General features: G+C 37.1%; 1 pseudogene; it reads left to right on the forward strand.

Moving 5' to 3' along the window:
- Nucleotides 1-20,419: 20,419 nt before the first annotated feature.
- On the forward strand, nt 20,420-21,457 carry LOC141490014 (V-type proton ATPase subunit d 1 pseudogene; annotated as a pseudogene).
- Nucleotides 21,458-22,093: the final 636 nt, after the last annotated feature.

Raw genomic sequence — 22,093 nt, forward strand, 5'->3', positions numbered from 1 at the left:
TAGGACAAATTTGGGTTGGAACAATTCTGAGATACTATCTTATACCTATTGGTTTGGCTAATAGATAAGGAGAAGAACATGACAAATATTGGAAGGGATGTAGGGAAATTGAGACACTGATGCATTGTTGGTGGAGTTGTGAAATGATTCAATAATTCTGTAGAGCAATTTGGAACTCTGTTCAATGGGACATAAAACCAAGTCAACCCTTTGTCCTAGTAGTGCCACTGCTAGGTCAGTATTCCTTAGAAGAGATAAAATCTATGTGTATAGGGATATTTATAGCAGCTCTCTTCTGGTGATGGGGATCTGGTGAGGGGATGCTCAGCAATTGGGGAATGGCTGAATGGATTGTAGTATGTGATTGAGATGAAATGCTGTTCTGTTATGGGACATGATGAACAGGATGCTCTCATTAAAAAACTTACACAAGCAGATGCAATGGGAAATGTACCATATACAAAGTAACAGCAATATTTCAGGATGATCAGTTGTGAATGAACTAACTTTTCTCAGCAGTGTTGTGATCCAAGACAGCTCTGAAGGGCTTATGCTAAAGAATGCTATCCATCCCAAAGACAGAGCTGATGGTGTCTGAATATGGACTGAAGCATATTTCTCTTGAGGTTTCTCTTTTTTGTGTGGGGGGGTTATGTTACTTTTACGATATGACTATTATTGTAATGTTTTTCATGGCTACACATTTTTTTTAAGTTTTTACAAGGCAAGGGGGTTAAGTGACTTACCCAAGGCCACATAGCTAGGTAATTGCTAAGTGTCTGAAGCCAGATTTGAACTCAGGTACTTCTGACTCCAGGGCTGGTGTTCTATCCACTGCACCACCTAGTTGCCCCCTCTACTGCACCACCTAACTGTCCCCTTGGCTACACATTTTTAACCCACACCAAGTAATTTACTTTATTAATGATGGGGAGTTGGGTGGGAGGAAGGGAGAGAATTTAGAACTCAAGCTTTTGGAAGTAAATGTTGAAACTTGATTTGCTTTTCTCTAAAAAGGAAAAAGGGAAACCTCTTTTGAAAAACTAAGAGAGCAAAATTCTCAACAATGTGATGCAAGTGTCATCAGCATAGTACAAAAGAAGATGTGGCCTGTATGGACATAGGATTGCTGAATGTGTTTGTGATGAGAAGTCAGATTTGATACTTCTTCAGAAGTCTAGGGCTAAAGAATTGATTTCAGAAAACAAAGAGGGAACCAGGGATAAAGATATTCCTGGACTCCCCAGACACTAAGATCAATCAATCAAATAAGTTATTGATTACCTACTATGTACTAGACACTATGCTGTGGATACAAAAGCACTGTGGATACCAAAAAAAGGCAAAAGAAAGTCCTTGCCCACCAAGTGTTTCCAATCTAATTGACCTCATTATCAATTAGGTCACTACAATTTGATACAAGAATCAATTGATCAATAAACATTTATCAAACAGCAATTATGTGCCAGACACTATGATAAGCACATCATCAAGACACAAAGAAGCAGGAATATTTTCTGCTTAAATTGTAGTTGAGATGATGATAATAATGTCAAGTTCATTGAAGAGGTTCAGAAGGAAGCTGATATTCAGGGAACCAGTGTTGAGAAACAACCTATGTTGTAATGTCCCATGTTTTCCTTCAAGAATTGAAGCAAGATGATGACATTTTGCAGAAAGATTTGGAAGTTCGGAAATTCTTTTTCAAAGAGATTTGAAATAAGAATTAAACAAGGATTTGATAACCAGATGGAAAAATCTAAATATGTGATATCTCAATTGATAAAGAAACTGAGTAAAGTATAGCCTCCATTGGGCCAGTAGCTCATGAAGTTCAGCTTATTTACCAGTCAAACAAAAAATTGCCAGGAAATTTGATACATGGAATAAAGCAGATATTGCATATTAAAAATCCAATAGCAGACAATTAGGTGGCACAGTGAATAGAATACAGGCCCTGGAGTCAGGAGGACCTGAGTTCAAATCTAACCTCAGACATTTACTAATTACCTAGCTGTGTGACCTTGGGCAAGTCACATAACATCATTGCCTCACAAAAAACCCTAAAGAAAAAATCCAATAACTTTGATCCCATTTCACATAAGGGGAAAGAGTCAAACCATGAGGTAACAGCTTTTCTTTCTGGTCTCTCAGTTATAACAAAGGCAGGGTAAAAAAGACAAGTCATAGGGTTTAGAAATACTGGTTATTGAATCGAGTCCAACTCTTCATGAATCCTTTTTGTGGTTTCCTCTGCAGAGATATTGGAGTGACTTGCCATTTCCTTCTCTAGTTCATTTTACAAATGAAGAAATGGAGGTAAACAGGTTTATATGACTTACTTAGGGTCACATAGCTAGTAGGCATTTCTTGATTTGAACTCAGGTCTTCCCCAGCACTCTACCCCACTGTGCAGAAGAAATCCTGGTAGTGAGTCTATAAAATTGGGGAATCTGTCTCAACTATCTTAAATAAGCATGTTGAAACATCAGTAGATTATAAAAGAATTAATATTATTTTTTCTCTAAATTAGATTACAATGCTACAGAGAAAGTGGTTTTCCCATTAGCTATTTAGAGTTCAATGTTGAATTACATGTAATATCTTGTACTTTTCAATGTTATGAATGTACAGATATCTTATTGTCTGATCTTGTTACCTCTTAGACTTCTTGTCTCAAAGGATATGATTTCTCTCTCATCACATTCAATTGGATCAATGTACAACATGGAAACAAAGTAAAGATCGACAGATTGCTTTCTGTGGGGGGGTGGGGGAGGGAAGTAAGATTGGGGGAAAATTGTAAAACTCAAATAAAATCTTTAATAAAAAACATTATGAATGTGTTATTTTATTATTATTATTAGAGCTATTATGTATTCTATTAAATTATTAGCTATATTCCTCTACCCTTAAGGCATTATTTTATAGTACTTGAAATGATATCATCATAGCATTTATTTGACACTTCAAGGTTTATATTAAACACTAAAAATATTATCTAATTGTGCCCTCACAATAACCTTGTGAGAAAAGTATTTGCTATTTTACAAATCAAGAAACTGAGAGATCAAAATTAAATGATTTGTCCAGGGTCACACAAGTGACTAATTCCATTAAGTGGCTGAGGTCAAATTTGAACTTGGATCTTCCTGTCCCCAGGTCTGGGGTTATCTGGAGTTAGCTAATTTAGTCCACTAAGACATATAGCTGACTCAAATACATATATATATATAAAATACTATTATTAATGATTAATTATGGAATATATTAACATGGATTTTATGAATAATAATAATGAAATATAAATAAATGAGTTAACATGAATATTAATAATCCATTAATATATATTTTATAAATTAATGCATTATTGAAAATATTTGGCCAGAGGAGAAATATGTTTTACTTGCTATTCCCTCATACAGGATAGATATTACAGCTATATCTTTAATAGTCGAATGGAATATTGCTGAAAAAAAGCAGTTGATGTTGGCAGTTGGAGATCAACTGAAAAGTGATTTATAAAGTACTTCTCCTGGTGAAATCGGGGGAAAAGAATTTATATTTTATCTATGAAATAGAAGAAATCTATACAAGACAAAGTTGATAGTGAGATGATGCTTCCTCTTCAGAACTTTCAAAAAATAGTATAGAAAGAATACTACAATGAGGCTGAGAATTTGACAAACAGTATATTTTTTAAAAAGATTATTTTTTGTGATTACTGAAGGGACAAGTAAAAAAGAGTAAACTAGCTTATTTTCTGAGAGACTGAATCTAATTCTTAATTTAAGAAACTTTAGTCACTATCTGGAGTTAACTAATTGGTGAAGAATTATATTTTCTGATAAATGAAGAGACATGTAACTATAGTAAAAGTTAGTGGTGATTCTGGCTATGAATTTTACATTGCCAGTGTTATACCTTACTTTATTATTGTTTCATTTGCCAATCAATTATATAAAAATATTAAGAAATTTATCTTTTGTTCAAAAAATCAATATTGGTGGTTCAGAATAGGCTAATTTATGAATAAGAAGGATTGTGAGCTTAATTAACTACAACTGTATCCTCATAACCCAGGATTATGATAATGTTCAAGATGATAAAATTAAATATATATAGTAATCAGCCAAGTGTCAAGATGAAGGGTGACTTATAAGAGAGTAATTAACTTTAGTACATAAGTAATTGAACCATGAAAGGACCATGAACTATTATGCTAACAAGGGAAAGAAAGCAATTTCCATTTCTAGGTTTCTATAGCTTCTAACTACTAGGGTCACATAACCTGTTATACATATTAAAATACAAGAACTAAGTAAGAAGGAGTTGTTGAAGACATAACTTTTGACACAATCATCACTAAAAAGTCCTTTGTTTTTCTTCGTATCCACAATTTCAGTAAACTCATAGAAAAACACCAGGTGTCCCAAGAGATACCAAGATTAAAAATAACTAGATACCACATAGTACACAAAACTCTGTACTTGGAATAAGGAAGAACTGAGTTCTAATCTGGTCTCAGACACATTACTAGTTGCATGACCATCCTTCAAGTCTCTCCTTTTCGTAATTTTTTTTCACACAACTACCAAGATACTTTTACAAGAAGGTCAGATCTGACCATATTTCTCCATTCAAGAATCATAAGTGACTCCCTATTATCTAATAAAATACAAACTCAGCTTAGTATTTAAAGTGCTTTGCAATTTGTCTCAATTTTATTTCATATTTTACTTCTTAACATATCCTGTATTCTAGTTAAATGGGTCAATTTACGGTTCCCAAGACTTGGCATTTCCTCCCCTACTTCCAGTCCTTTCTTAACTTCATCTCCTAGAATCTCTCCTTGTCTTATAAGGTTCAACTCATGCACCATCTCTTAGAGGAAATGTTTCCCTATTTCCCTCCTTCATAATCATTGATAATTGCCATCTTCAAATCATTGTGTCTATCAGAATATGTATTATATGTTTTCCACTCTCCCTCAGAATAAATGTAAGACAGCACTGACTATCATTTTTTTTGTCTTTATATCTTTAGCATTTAACAGTGTCTTAAATTTAGCAGGTATGATATTTGTTGGTTTAGATAGATTAGGATTGGATTTGGAGACAAGACATATTCCTGAAGGGTTTCCATTTCTTTCTATTTTAGAATCAGTTGAAGAAACAAGGTTGTCTTACTTTTAAAAAGAAATTTGGAGTGAATTTCAATAGCTATAAACCCATAGACCTTGAATAGCTATTATATTAAATATATATATTTAATATGATAGCTATATACTGCTTGATTTGTGAAGAGAGAACCAGCAAATGGGGCAAAAGAAGTTAGGAGAGGTTCAAATCTATGAATGGTAGTGATTCCCTACAACTTGAGCTACCCTAAGTGGAATTGTTATGTTAACACTCTGGTGGTCTTTTAAGCAAGCTTGGTTGACCACTTAATGGGTAAATTTGGACTTTTGGACTCAGATTCTTTTATTGAATAGGAACAGAGTAAGTAGTCATTCAGTTTTTTCAGTGATTCCCAAGCTGTTCCCTGGAATGGAAACACATCTTAATGTTCTCTCAGCAATTTTATGTATAGTTTTTGAATCACTGGATATCACTATCTTAAAAAAAACTCTCAAAATTGCAAACTATACCAAAGACAATCAAAAAATATTGTTAGTTAAGTAACCTATGGAATATTAACTGGCAAACTAAATGTCCTAGCAGTGTGATATAATGGAGAGAATCCTAGCTCTGTGATCACAGGCAAGTCATTTAATTCTCTAAAGGCCTCTATTTTCTCATCTGTAAAATAAGAAGTTGGACTAGATATGATCCTAATTGGAGTAAAAGACATCAACAGAAATTTTTTTTATATTTTTGCAAGGCAGTGGGGTTAAGTGGCTTGTCCAAGGCCACACAGCTAGGTAATTATTAAGTGTCTGAGGCTGGATTTGAACTCAGGTACTCCTGACTCCAGGGCCAGTGCTCTATCCACTGCACCACCTAGCCACTCCTAACGTTTATATTTTTTAAAGACTGAAAAAAGGAGTTGTATCAAGCATACAGAGAGAACAATGATACCAGTAGCAATGAAATATTCAAGACCCAGAGAAAGGGAACTCTGGTTCATTGACTAAATCCTACTCTATGAGTAATTTCCAGAGACAAGGATCTCACCACACAAAATAGTATGCATCCATGGAAGAAGTGCTTATACCCTAAGATTTTGTTCTTTATTGAAGCATATAATTTTATTTCTATTTCTTTTATAGGTTGCGTGGAAGAAGGAATAATGCGAGAATTTATTTGGATTTTGTACTCAATTCAAAAAATAATTAGCTCTCACTAGGATCTTGGTGCTTGTCTCATTTGTTACTTCTTCTTCCATGAAATCATGGAACCTCTAAAATTGCCCAGTATATACATAATTAAGAAACCCACATGTAGAAATTTAGCAAGACCTGATGTGGATTGAGACACCTGAGCTGTTGAACTGAAATTGTTAGGATTCACCATGACTCTTGGCTCATGGTCTTACTGTGCAAAAACCCACATATAGAAACTTGGCACCTGAACTGTCAAACTGAAATTGTTAGGATTCACCATGACTCTTGGATCATGGTCCTACTGTACAAAAATCTACATGTAGACACTTACCGGGAGCTGGTGTGCATTTAAGTACCTGAAGGTCAAACTGAAATTGTCAGGATTCACCATTCATGGTCCTTCTATGCAGAACAATTTTGGCTTGGTGCTGCTTTATACAGAACTCAAACACAGATGACCTCAGTAAACATTGTGAGGGTTTGGGGGGCTTTGCTTTTGTTTACTTGCTGCCTGCATGGTAATTACTATTTTAATGATCTATTTTGGTTCTAGATTGCTTTTGGTTTCATATGCTATCTAAATAAAGGTCATTTGGCTTTTCTCCCCCTCCTTTGAAAGAGTGGTAACTTTCCTGTTTTCTTTCTTTACTCTTTTAAAACTTCATCTAATTTTCTTCTGTGTTTTGTTCCCTTTTGTTATATTGATTAAGGTTTTTGGCCAGGAACTTGTTTTGTACCAGTTTAGAGTAAGGAAAATCTTCTTTCATTATGGTTGGAAATGTAGTCCCTGGATTCCTGAAAGCTGTGAATTAAAGTAAGGTCTGGTAGATCCTAAGAAGCCAGAGAAACTAAATATCACAACAAAATTTAAGTGTATAATGGGAACCAACCAGCCTAACTAAATACTAAAAGATTTATCATCAACTTGGCAATTGAGTTTTGGTCAGGGCAATTCTCAAAAATTATCTCTTAAATTGTAGACAGGTTGTAATCCTCTGCAGTATGCAAAATGACAGACCTTTGAAATAATATAGAATTAGAATCTTATAATGTTGGCATCTTAGCATTTGGTCTTTAGAAATCATTTAATCTACCCTCTTATCCTATTTCTCAATAGCAATGAAATCAAGTTTTCTCCTCTTCCTTTTCCTATTGCACAATATTTTTTGGTTCTTTAATTTTTTTGTCATTAGGGTGGTAGTTAGGAGTTGGTACTTATACAGAGTTTCTGAATAGACACAGTTATGGACAGGAAGTCTATCAGATAAAATCAAATTAATCTCCCCTAGTTTTTTTTTTTTAGAAATTCTTTTACTCAGGCTATTGTTTTGAATTTCCATCACTAGATAAATGTTTCTGTAAAAATTGCTCATATTGTAGCCCTTTTGCATTCTTTTCATTCCTCCCTTTTCGACTGGGAGTATTTTTCTTGGAAGATTGTGTCATGACAAGTATAGAATTCAGGTTATTGGTACATAGATGTTTTTTCTAGATAATCACTTTTAAGGAGTTTAGTATACTTACAGATGTTATATATAGTACTTTATAGATGTTATATAGATATAGTACTTTATAGATAGTTTCCTACAGCCTTAAATTCCTTTTTACAAAGGCTGAATTTTTCATTGGCCAACTTATGGACATAAAATGTTGCCAAGGTAACTTGAGTATGGTAAAACTCTAGTATGAAAATTAGAAGTGCTGGTTTCCATTACTGACTCGCTAAGCAACCTTGGGAAAGTCAGATGGCATGTTTTCCCACTTCTCTCTCTCTCTCTCTCTCTCTCTGTGTGTGTGTGTGTGTGTGTGTGTGTGTGTGTGTCTTATTTCTCTCTCTTTATATACATATGTGTGTAATATATATACACATATATATTCTACCATTTCATCATCTATCTATCTCTCTATCAATCTATCTATTCAAATGAGAAATATGATGGTAGAAGAGCAAGAGGCCTTTGAATGGTACTAAGACATTCATAATTAGAATACTTCTAATTCATAAAGTTTGAAGCTATAGAGAATGAAGGGTCCTTCTCCCCTTATTCTATAAATATTATAAATTCTAATCTAACATTTTTATGTTTATTTGATGATTTTTTATAACTAATATAAAATATTTTTCACAATGTGATTTCCATAAATGCAATGGTCCTCCATATCTTTGTATTGTGAGGTAGATAGAGTATTTATCAAAGTATCAAGTTCTTAGTCAAAGTCCCTGAGTGCCATATAATACACCAATATGCATAATAGGTATCTAATTTTATAGATTGAGAGACTTTTGTCACCTGTAAATTTCAATCTATAACTATCTTAGAAAAATTTCCTGAAAGGCAGAGGTTCTGAAATTCCTATTCTGGTCTAATCACTTACTGAATGTCTCTCCAAATGGATATTTTTCATTCTTCATCCTTCTTGACCTCTCTGCAGCATTCCAACTTTTTCCCTTCCATGTACTCCACATTTTACCACAAGTGGCCTACTAAATCATTGCCAGTGTCAGAATTCTATCTTCCATCTCCATGTTGCAACACAGGCTGTAAAGTCCTTTCTTCTCCCTCTGAATACTTAACTTTAAAGACTTTTCCTCAGTGCTCTCTACCACTCCTCAAAAAATCTTGTATTCTTCTGTTTGCATGTTGTAACCTCAGTAGAATATAAACTCTGTGAGGGCAGGGACTACTTTGTTCTTTTTTTTTCAAACATTCCTAGAACTTAGCAGAGAAGTGCATGTGATATATGAATGCTCTTTACATTGAACTGTCTTAAAGTGTGAGCAAAGACATGAGAGAGGGTCAGCAAAAGGTATGTTTAGGAAGTAACTAGCTTTTTGGAGTTAAGTGAATATTAGAGGGAATAATAGAAAAATAGAGTTGGAAAGGGCAATTAGCAAATAGCAAAGGGTGTTAAGCTAAGAATTATGTATTTTAATCAGTAGGTAATAGAAAGTATCATATGGTTTAGTGAGAAACACAACAGATTTGGACCTCAATTTGAAGCTCTCTTCAACTTTGAATAAGTCACTTTCCCTCATTGGATCCAGTTAACCCCATCTATAAAATAGAGAAGTCTGGCCTCTTTCTGGCTGTCATCTGGGTAACCTTTATATGTGTTTGTATAATTAGATCTTTCTCTAACTCCAATTTATCTAGATCAAAGTAAAAGACAACTTACTGGCACAAGTGTGCATTGGTAGAAAAGGAACTTCTCAAGAAAAACTTGTTTCCTAGGAAGGACTTCTATAAGTATATTCTAAGAAATTTCCTTTTTTTCCTTTTTTCTTTTTTTTAAGAAAGATTTTATTTATTTTGAGTTTTACATTTTTTTTCTCCCATTCTTCCACCCCCCCCACAAAAGGTAGTCTGTTAGTCTTTACATTGTTTCTGTGTTATCCATCGATCTCAATTGAATGTGATGACAAAGAAAGGAAAAAAATAAAGTATGAGATAGTAAAATTACATAATAAGATAATGGTTTTTTTTCTAATTTGAAGGTAATAGTCTTTGGTCTTTGTTCAAAGTCCATAATTCTTTCTCTGGATACAGATAGTATTCTCCATTGCAGATAGCACAAAATTGTTGCACTGATGGAATGAGCAAGTCCATCAAGGTTTATCATCACCCCCATTCATTTTTTCTTTTCTTTTCTTTTTTTTAATTTTTTTATTCTCATTTTGTTCAGATTTTTTTTGCATTAATAAAATATTCTTGTTTACAAGTAAACAAAATACCCCTCCTCCCCCATGAATACAGATAGACTTGTTTGGGCGAAAAAAGTAAAGGGGAGAGAAAAAAAAATTAAAATAAAAAAATAATAATAGTAATAATTGTAGGTATGGCCAGGTGGCACAATGGACAAAGCAACAGCCCTGGAGCCACGAGCACCCAAGTCCACATCCAGCCTTGTAAACCCAACAATCACCCAGCCGTGTGACATGCCAGCCACCCGTTCCCCACTGCTCTACAAAAACCAAAAAAAGAAAGAAAGGAAAAAAAGACCCAAAATAAAATAAAATAGTAATAATAGTAGGGGTGGCTGGGTGGCAGACAGAGCATTGGCCCTTGAGCCAGGAGCACCTGGGTCCAAATCCGGCCCCAGACACCCAAAGATCACCCTGCTATGTGGCCCCAGGCAGGCCATCCAGCCCTACTTGCCCTGTACCCTCCCCCAAATAATCATAACAAAAAATGTGCTTGAGTCTTTGTTCCAACACCAACAACTCTGTCATGGGTGGATCTCATTCTTTATGATAAGTCCATCACAAAAGTTATTTCCATATTTTTCCACCCTTGCCATTGCTGATCGCAACTCCCTCCTTTCTTATTTCTCCACTACCATGTACTCTATTTTCTCTCTCCTTTCACTATGACTCTGCTGTAGGGTAGCTGAGTGGCACAGCAGACAGATCCCTGGTCCTGGGGCCAAGAAGCCCTGAGCCCCCATACCACCCCTTAGGCCCAGAATCCACCTGGCCCTGTGGTCCTGGGCAGGCCTTCCATCCCCAGCCCCTTGCAAGAAGTAAGAAAGAAAATGTGTTATATCTGGCCACTCTCCCCCCATGATCCATCCTCTCCTCCTTTATTCACATCCCCACCCCTTCCCCCAGCTCCCCCCTCCTTCTTACTCCAGATGTCTATACCCCATTGAGTATATTTGCTGTTTCCTCTCCTAGCCATCTCTGATGAGAGCAAAGTTTCCCTCATTCCCCCTTGCCTCCCCACCTTCCATATCACTGCAATAGCTCATTGTAATAAAAAAAATCTTATGTGAAATATCTTGGACTATTCCCCCTCTCCTTTATCTTTCTCCCATTCCATTTCCCTTTTTTTCTATTGACTCCATTTTTACACCATATTTTATCTTCGAATTCAGCTTTCTCCTGTGCTTCAACTATAAAAGCTCTCTCTACCTGCTCTATTAACTGAGAAGGTTCATATGAGTATTATCAGTGTCATTTTTCTATGCAGGAATACATGCAGTTCATCCTCATTAAGTCCCTCATATTTCCCCCCTCTCCTCCAATCTCCATGCTTCACCTGAGTCCTGTATCTGAAGATCAAACCTTCTGTTCAGCTCTGGCCATTCCAAAAGGAACCTTTGAAATTCCCCTGGTTCATTGAAAGTCCATCTTTTTCCCTGGAAGAGGACATTCAGCCTTGCTGGGTAGGTCATTCTTGGCTGCATTCTAAGTTCTCTTGCCTTCCGGTATATTGTATTCCAAGCCCTATGAGCTTCCAATGTAGCTGCTGCTAAGTCCTGTGTGATCCTGACTGCAGCTCCACGATATTTGAACTGTGTCCTGGCTCCTTGTAATATTTTCTCTTTGACTTGGGAGTTCTGGAACTTGGCTATAATATTCCTAGGGGTTGGTTTTTTGGGATCTCTTTCTCTGGGGGATCAGTGGATTCTCTCCATTTCTATTTTGCCCTCTGCTTCTAGAATATCAGGGCAATTTTCCTGTAGTAATTCTTTGAAAATGATGTCAAGGCTCTTTTCCTGATCATGACTTTCAGGTATTCCAATAATTTTTAAATTATCTTTCCTAAGTCTGTTTTCCATATCAGTTGTTTTTTCAATGAGATATTTCACATTTTCTTCTAATTTTTCATATTTTTGGTTTTGAAGTATTGATTCCTGATTTCTGTTAAATTCATCAATCTCCCTGAATTCTATTCTTTGTCTGAAGGATTTGTTCTCCTCAGAGAGTTTTCTTATCTTTTTTTCCATCTGGCCAATTTTGCTTTTTAAAGCATTCTTCTCCTCAATAACTTTTTGAACTGTTCTATCCATTTGACCTAAGCTGGTTTTTAGCATGCTATTTTCTTCAGCATTTTTTTGGATTTCCTTGACTAAGCTGCTGACTTCATTTTCATGTTTTTCCTGCATCTCTCTCCTTTCTTTTCCCAGTTTTTCTTCCACCTCCCTCATTTGATTTTCAAAGTCTTTTTTGAGCTCTGTCATAGCCTGAGCCCAGTTTCTGTTTTTCTTGGAGTCTTTAGATGCAGGAGCGTGTGCTTCCTCATCTTCAGACTGAGTATTTTGGTCCTTCTTGGGCTCATTTGCAAAATATTTCTCAATAGTCTTCTTTTTGTTTCTCTGCTTGCTCATTTTCCCAGCCTGGGCCTGGTTTGGGGTGTTTCTTGAGCTTTTGGGACACTCCCACAAGGGTCTCAGTGTGTGTGGCTCTGTCCTCCCTCCTGGTCTGTGAATGACCATAAGCACTCCCTTCTGCCATGGGGCTGATGTGGGGTGGGGGCTGCTGTTCTATGGGGGGGCCTAGACTGTGGTCAGGATCTGAATGTGGTCAGAGCCCCAGAGTCCTGTTCCAGGGGCAGAGGACAGAGCTCGGCAGTCTCTCTCTTCACTCCCCTCCCTCAGCTCAATGGGCTCATGCTCTGGGGGCTCCTGTTTACCGGCTCCGCCTGCTTATGTTTCCTGGTTCAGGGCTGGGGAAAGAAGATGCTGCTTGCTGTGTGCCCTGAGGGCTGGGCTCCAGTGCTGTCTCTGGCAGAGGTCCCCCCCTGTTCCCCCACTTTGTGCCCAGTGCTCCTTGGGGTGCAGCTCAGGAGACTCCCCCACTGCTGTGAGCTGTGGCTCCCAGCGCCCTGGGGCTGCCTCCGGGAGGCTGAAGTTCTTTGGCTCTGGCGGGCCACCCCTCTGGCGGGCCGCCTCTCCAATCCTGGGGAGCAGAGCCTTTCTGCTCTTTTCCTGGTTACCTTGAGTAGGAGAACTGCCTCACTGGGACCCTTTGTGGGTTCTGTCTCTCGAAAGTTTAGTTAGAGTCCTTAGCTGATGAATTTTATCAGAGAGCTCTTAAGACTGGATCCCTTCTTGTCGCCATCTTGGCTCCGCCCCCACTAAAACCCATTTTTTTTCTTAAAGAAATTAAAATAGGGGGCAGCTACATAGAAGAGTAGATAAAGCACCAGCTCTGGAATTCAGAGGACCTGAGTTCAAAGCAGGTCTCAGACACTTGATAATTACCTAGTTGTATGACCTTGGGCAAGTCACTTAACCCCAATTGCTTCAAAAAAAAGAAAGGATGAAAGAAAGAAAGAAACTGGAATAAGCAATAATACTTCTGATACTTAAGAGGTGAATGTGCTTGCCAACCTGGGATGTGACTATCTATAACTGATAAGTTTTTTTTAAAAATAATATTTTCCCCCTATTATATCTTCTTTTAGGTTTTTGCAAGGCAAATGGGGTTAAGTGGCTAGCCCAAGGCCACACAGCTGGGTAATTATTAAGTGTCTGAGGTCAGATTTGAACCCAGTTACTCTTGACTCCAGGGCCAGTGCTCTATCCACTGTACCATCCAGCCACCCCTTCACTATTATATCTTAAAATAAATATTTTTAAATATTTTAGAAGAGTTTTGAGTGTCAAATTGTATCCCTCCCTCCTGACCTTTCCTCCTCCCTCCATGAGATGGTAAGAATTCTATATAATTTTTATATTTACAATCATGTAAAACATTTCCATGTAAATCATTTTGTACACAAAGTCTCAAATAAAAAAGAATGAAAGAAAGTGAAAAATAGCATGCTTCAATCTGTATTCAGATTTTTTTCTTCGGAGGCAGATAGCAAGCTTTACAATGAGTCCTTTGAGATTGTCTTGGATCACAGTATTCTTGAAAGCTAAGTCATTCATAGTTAGCTCTTCATGGTACAAGCTCGCTGTTACTATGCATAACGTTCTCCTGGTTCTGCTCCCTTCACTTTGCATCATATCATATGTCTTTCTAGGTTTTTCTGAAATATTCCTGCTTTTCATTTCTTATAGCAAAGTAATGTCCCATTACAATCATATACCACAGCTTGTTTTGTCATTCCCCAATTGTTGGGCATCCTCTTGGTTTTTAGTTCTTAGCCATTACAAAAACAGTTACTGTAAGTATTATTGTACAAATAGATCTTCTTCCCTTTTGTTTGATATCTTTGGGATAAAGATCAAGCAGTGGTAGTTCTGGTCAAAGAGAATGCAACATTTTATAGCGCTTTGGATATATTTCAAATTGCTCTTCAGAATGGTTAGATCAATTCACAGCTTCAACAGCAGTGCAATGCTTTTTCAATTTTCCCACATCCCCTCCAACCTTTATCTTTCTTCTTTTTTGTCATATTAGTCAATCTGATAGCACTGATCCATTTTAACCGTTCTAATGTTCAGGCATTGGTGGATGAAAGTTCTTTCATTATTACAAACCATGCTGAGACAAATAAGCCTACTCTGTCTGACATCTTAAATTCAATTGGAACTGACAATTTGACAGGCTTTAAAAAGACTGGAAGAGCTCTGTCCAAATAGCCTGTTAGTGGAAAAGTGCCAATTGCTATGGGAAGGTTGATTGTGATGAAGTGTCACATTTCATTGAGAATTTTGATGAAGCTTCTAATAATGATGCCAACTGAATCATCAACTTCTCAAAGTTAAGAATTGAAAAATTTATATGGAGGTATTATTTTCTATGGTTCTATTTTTTCTCGTTTATGAATTTCAAGAGTTATAAATCTAATATTTTTAAACATCTCAGCTATTGCAACTTTTTTATTTATGCACAACTCATTCTTTGTGGTCTAACCATCCTGTGTAAGCCTGTAATTAAAATTTGCAACAAAGATGAATAAACATTTTTACTAGTAAAATCAAGAAATTCCCTTCATCTTAGCTTCTTTCCAGTTCTAAACCCTATGATGCTATGAATCAGTGAAGGTATTCGTAGGTTAGACTGTATTATGGGATTTTTGTAAATGGATCATTTTCTTTTATGTTTCCTCAATACTTTACATACTTAATAATTATCAAATTGAATTGAATTGTAGGACTACAACATTGGAGGCAAGTAGAACAATTTGTCCATGAGACCTATAACATGGAACTAGGGTGACACAAATTATGGTCCAACAAATACTTTTCAGACATCTACTATATATATATATATATATATATATATATATATATATATATATATATATATATAAAACCATAAAGATAAAGGTACCAGTGCTTAGTCCAAAATAGATGCCCAATAAATGTTAATTGATTATCAATTAGTTGTATATGAAGGCAAAAACTAAACAATTCCTTAGTGGCTATCTATTCTAACCCATACCTGAAAGAGTTCCTTCTACAATGGTGGTGTCATATTGGACTCCATGAAATTGGCAAAATTTTCAAGTAAGGCTTGAACCAAATGAAAATGGAATTGGCAAATAATTAACAAAATAAAAATAAGATATGACAAAACAATGCTATTTTATGGTTTTCTATGCCAAGATGCTGCCCATAGGAATCTGTTTCTATTTGAATTTGACACCATTTCTGTACAACATAGCTGTCAAGTCATACAATCTTTTGGTGAACTTTGGTGAACTCCACTACTTTCCAAAGAAGCTCATTCCACTTTGGAGTAGCTCTCATTGTTAGGAAGTACAAGTCCTAAATTTGTTTCTTTGCAACTTCCCCCCATTTTTTTCTATCTATGGCCTCTGAGAACAGTTAGGTGGTACAGTGGAGAGACACTCATTAGGACACTAGTCCAAATTTAATAAGATGAAATTTACAAGATTAAAAATAACACATTGCACTTGATTTCAAAAAAGTCAGCTTCAAAATGGAAGAGACAGTTTTCAGTCTTTCTCTGGAGAATGGAATTTTCAACAGCATGAAATAGGAGCCAGGATCGCTAATGCAAAAGTAAAAACAAGGTATGCTGCCCAGGAGAAAGGAGATTATAATTCCATGATTTTATTCTGCTCTGGGTTAAGGTTACTGGAATATTGTATTAAATTCTAGGCACATTCATCTAACAGAGAGGTGATGAACTTAAAAGGCAGGAAGACACTCATTTTCAGATAGTTACTATGTGAATTTAGCTGGCCTGTGCTACTATGTATTGAAAGCTTTATTTTATTTTATTTGCTGACTGGGAGAGATATTCAGAAATTTGTTAATGGAAAAAATAAAAATAAACTATAAAAAATGAATTCTAGGGACCCCCATTTTGGGAAGGACATTAATACAATTGAGCATATCCCAGAGGAGAACAATGAGAATGGTACTAAAGGAGAATGGAGATTACATAAGGATTGAATGAACTGGGGATATTTAGTTTAGAACAGGAAATTTGGAGGAAACATGATAGCTGTTTTCAAGTATTTAAAAGGATATATGTGGGAAAGGGATTGTTTTTACTCCGGCCTCAGAGGACATTTTTATTGTTCAGCTGTTTCAGTAATGTCCAACTCTTTGTGACTCCATTGGAGGGTTTTTTGTCAAAGCTACTAAAATAATTTTCCATGTTCCTCTCCATTTCATTTTATAGAAGAGGAAACTGAGGCAAACAGAGTTAAGTGACTGCCCAGGATCACACTGCTGATAACTATCTGTGTTTGGATTTGAACTCAAGTCTTCTTGACTCCAGGTCCAGTTCTCTCCACTATGCCACTAGCTGGCTTCAGAGGGAATAGATAGAAGCAATGGGTTGCAAAGAAGCAAATATAGGTCTGAACTTCCTAACTATGAGAATGAGCTACTTTAGGAAGTAATGAGTTCCCTTCATTAAAGTTCACCAAGCAAAGATTGGATGACCTTGACAGCTTTGTTGTACAGCAGTGGTATCAAATTCAAATAGAAGCAGATCCCTATGGGCAGAATCTTGACATAGGAATCCATAAAATAATATTATTTATATCATATTTAATTTTTATTCTGTTAAACATTTAGCAATTCTATTTTCATCTGGTTCAGGGCTTATTTTGGAATTTTGTCAGTTGCATGGAGCCCAGTGTGACTCCAGCATTGTAAAGGGAACTCTTTCAGGTTTGGGTCGGACTAGATGGCTACTAAGGTCTTTCCAAATCTGAAGTAATCATAAAAGTCTTAAACAATTTTATTTTACCCTATTTCCCCTTGCATGTTCTAAATTCCAGCCAAACTAGACTATTAATTCTTCCCTGATTTTTCTGTTTGTCTTTAGTCACACAGGTTTTCTCTTTAATTGGATTATACTACCAGCTCATTTTCCCCTTTCAGAATCTTTATCCTCCTTAATAGCTTAATAACAATAAACTATAAAAAATAAATTCTCCCATTTATTTCTAAAATTCTTTGTTTGGATCCATCCTTTACCCCTATTGCTCCCTATATTATACTTATTGCCCCCCTTCCCACCACTCTGCCTGTGACCCCCAGTTAATTTTAATAAGATCCATGATGCTAGGAATTCATTCATTCATTCAGTTATGTTGGCTGTCCTCAGTTTTGTGCCATCTGTAAATATATAAATAAGCATGTCATTTATGCCTTTATCCAATTTAGTGATTAAAATATGAAACAGCAAATAGCCAAGCAGCTCCTAGAAGATCAAGCACATCCTACTATAGAACTGCTTCCAAATAACATTAAACTATTATTGATTATTCTTATTTCATTCAACTGATCCCAGATCCATCTAAATATTATTTTCCGGATCATATCTCTCTAACCCGTTTATAAAATTGTTTTTGGTAAATGTTTTATTCTAGTAACTCCCATCAAAAAGAAGAAATAAGGTTAGTCTGCCATGACTTGTTCTTAATGGAGTTATATTGACTGTTTTGGATCACTTTTTCCCCTTTCTATAAATTTGATAATGATCCTTCCAATAATGTTTTCTAGAATTTTTCTAGGAAACAAAGTCAAGCTCATAAGCCTATAGTTTTCACATTCTTCCTCTTTTTTGAAAGCTAGGAATGACAGTTATGGTACTTTTCCCATTTTACATGAATTTTAGAAGAACATTTATAATGACTTAGTAATCATACCTACCATTCTTTCAGTGTCCAAGGATGTAATTCATCTAGAATAGTTAACTTGAATTTCTTCATAACAATTAAGTTTTCTCTTACTATGTCCTTACTTACCCTGAGTATCAACACTCTATTGGTCATGTTTATTCTGCCTTTCCAGCTCAAAGATTATTCTCATTGTTAGAGAAAACAGAAGCAAGATAAGAAATGAATAGTTTTGTTTTCTCTCTGCATTAATTATCATCATCCTACCCACCTGAAACAAGCAATTTTACTCCTTCCTTGGCAATCCTTATTTCCCCAATGTAGCTAAAAAAATATTTTTTGTTCTTTACTTTACTCACCAGTCTCAACTCATTCTGAAATTTAAAATTCTGGAATGAAGTGTTTACAGCATGCCAAATTCTGTTCTCCCCACTTTCCAGATCATTGCCCAAGCTATGATTGTACTTTTCTTCCTTTTCCTTGAAGAACTAGTTCACCTCTAACTTTTCACTGTTCTGTCCTCTACCCTCAAGTCCCTTTTCCCCCTTTGTTCTTTTGATGATCATACTTTGTAAATCCCAATGCTAAGTTTACATACTACTAAAAAAGTGCTAGAGAAAAATCACAGGTCCATGCTGATTTTAGTCCACTAGAAATTTGTTATCTCAACTGGATCCTTATTACAGCAAGACATTCTTCTCTCCATCCCTAATTGATTCACAATTCTACCTCCACAGTGGCTGTGCCATAATTTCTAATCTCCAAGCTTTCCATGGGATAAAATGCTTCCCCCCCCCCCTTCATTTCTCTTGGATTTATTTTTTTTAGTTTGTTTGGGTTTTTTTTGCAAGGCAATTGGGTTTAAGTGGCTTGCCTAAGGCCACACAGCTAGGCAATTATTAAGTGTCTGAAGTAGGATTTGAACTCAGGTCCTCCTGATTCCAGGGCCGGTGCTCTATCCACTGTGCCACCTAGCCACCCCTCTCTTGGATTTCTTGAAAATATAATTCTTGAGAGCTTCCCATCCAATCTAAACTTGTTTCTTTTGTAAATTGTAATCTATTTCATCCTACCTTTTGCAGGCCAGTGCTAATCAGGTACTTTAGTTTTTTCTTGGAACAAAATGAAGAAGATCTCATAACTAACAAAAATAGATTTACTTAGTCATAGCAGTAGAAAGCTATTGAGCAAGAATGTTCAGTATAACAACACCTCAGGATTCATCTAAGTCCACCTTTCTTGTTTCTGAGATGCTCATGATAATGGTCCAGAAAAATACTGGGGCCATAATTCTCTTTCTCTTTTCTGAATAGCAATAGTATTTTTCTGGGATGAAAGAATGGACACCAGAATAAATCTTTGGGAGACATCAAATGGAACTCTTTAGAATTTCTTGTACTTAAGGGTTCAGGAAGTCATGTTAACAGTCTGAGCTTTAGTCCCATGTGCCAATTTAGATAATATAGTGAAAGTGTGAACTTCCTAGGAAGACAGGTTGCTGAGTAAGTCATGAAGTCATGAGGCAAGTCATGAAATAGATAAAAGCAACAAATTTGCTTCCTTCTCCTGCCCTCATCAAAGACTATGAGAGAACTTAAGAGAGTAGTGATCAATGAAATATCTCCAGAAAAAATTCAAAGTTTCTTGCTTAGACAGAAGTTGGAGGTTATTTTTAGGAATAATTTGCATAAAGCTAAGAGGTTCTCACTATACCATGAATTTTTTCACACCTTATCTAGAATGTCCTCTGCATCATCATGATTTTTATATTTTCCTATCTAGCAGATCCCAACTTATTGATTAAGCCTTTCCTTACTCTTATAGATCATAATCCTCTTTCTCTTTTCTGAATATCGTTAGTATTTTTCAGGGATGAAAGAATGGACCCCAGGATAAAGTCTTGGGACACACCACAATTAAGGGTACTATTTGGACGAAGATTTAGCAAAGAAGAGAGTAGGAACAATCACACGGTAAGGAGAATCAGGAGAACTGGGAGAGAATGTCATGAAAACCTAGAGAGGAGATGGCACCCAGGAGTGGACTAACAGCATCAAAGAATAAAAAGAGATTGAGAAGGATAAGGATGGACAAAGAGGCAAATGGGTTTGGTGATTAAGACATAACTTTGGAGAGAGCAGTTTGAGGTCAGAGGATTCATATATATATATATATATATATATATATATATATATATATATATATATGATTGGAGGCAACCTGTGTTAATGACTTTCTTGAGGTTTTTTTTTTTTTAACTTAAAGCTAGAGCTTTTAAACTCCTCCAGTCCCCAGAACCACTGCTGCCATGATGTCTGCTTTCCCCGAGCTCTACTTCAATGTAGACAATGGCTACTTGGAGGTCTTGGTCCGGGGCCTCAAGGCCCAGGTGCTGAGCTACTCGGATTATGTCAACTTGGTGCAGTGTAAGACACTCAAGGATCTGAAACTACACCTTCAGAGCACAGAGTATGGGAACTTCCTGGCGAATGAAGCATCCCCACTCACTGTGTCAGTCATTGCTGATGATGACAAACTCAAGGAGATGGTGGCAAAGTTTCGCCGCATGAGGAATCATGCCTATGAAACACTGGCAAGCTTCCTGGACTTCATCACCTACAGTTACATGATTGACGGTGTTATTCTGCTGATAACAGGGACCTTGCATCAGTGTTCCATTGCTGAACTTGTGCCCAAGTGCCACCTGCTTGGCAGCTTTGAGCAAATGGAGGCTGTGAACATTGCTCAGACTCTGGCAGAATTATATAGTGCCATCTTAGTGGATACCCCACTTGCTGCATTCTTCCAAGACTGCATCTCTGAGCAGGACATCGATGAGATCATCCGCAACACTCTGTACAAGACCTACCTAGAATCTTTCTACAAATTCTGCGCTTTGCTGGGGGACACCACTACAGATGCTATGTGTCCTATCCTGGAGTTTGAGGCTGACCGCAGAGCCTCACCATCAACTCATTTGGCACTGAGTTCTCCAAGGAGGACTGGGTTAAGCTGTTCCCACATTGTGGGAAGCTCTACCCTGAGGGCTTGGCCCAGCTGGCCTGGGCTGATGACTATGAACAGGTCAAGACTGTGGCTGACTACTACCCAGGATATAAACTGCTTTGAAAGGACTGGCAGCGATCCTAGAGATAAGACTTTGGAGGATCGATTCCTTGAGCATGAGATAAAACTCAACAAGCTGGCTTTCCTCAACCAGTTCCACTTTGGTGTCCTCTATGCTTTCATGAAGCTCAAGGAGCAGGAGTTCCATAACACTGTATGGATTGCAGAGTGTATCACCCCATGCCATGGGGCCAAGAGCAGCAACTATATCCCCATCTTCTAGCTCTCCTCTCTCTGCTGATCCCCTGATTACTATCCTTTGGCCACAATTCCATGAGGCCCCCTGGGGAAGGACAGTGGGACTCCATGTGTGTATGGGTCCTTGGGAGCCCTTGGTACTAGGCATGTGTATATTTGGAACCCCATCAATCTTCTAGTCTGTTCCATATGCACTTCATGCTGATGGAGCAAGCTCCCCCTTCCTTCCCCACCCTGGACTTTGTCCTCCTGAGCTGTCAAGGCTGGAGTGGTAGGGGTATAAGATCCTGGTGTCAGAACTGAGCCCCAACCCCACCCCCCCAAGTAGCCTCTGTAATTTCTGTGTTGTTAAAACCCCTGCCCTAAGAGGGAGGAATACAGGGGTGACCCTATCCTGATGTTTCTAGCTGTTAAAGGCATCTGAGAAAAGCATGTGGTCACTTTGATCCCCTTTCCTCCTCCCTCCTTCAGGAAAGTCAGCTTGACTCACCTGACTCCTGCCAGACCCCTTCATCTCAGCTACCCCAGGGCCCTCACCCCAGTGGAAAAGTGATCTGTAGGTATTAGAGGCAGGGGAATACCCTGCAGAGTCCTCTCTCCACCCAGATACACTATATGCACACATATCTAGGCCTTCCCCACCAGCACGAGCCAGGGCTCT

The sequence above is a fragment of the Macrotis lagotis genome, chromosome 5 (genome assembly GCF_037893015.1).
Source record: "Macrotis lagotis isolate mMagLag1 chromosome 5, bilby.v1.9.chrom.fasta, whole genome shotgun sequence".
NCBI classification, from domain to species: Eukaryota; Metazoa; Chordata; class Mammalia; order Peramelemorphia; family Peramelidae; genus Macrotis; species Macrotis lagotis.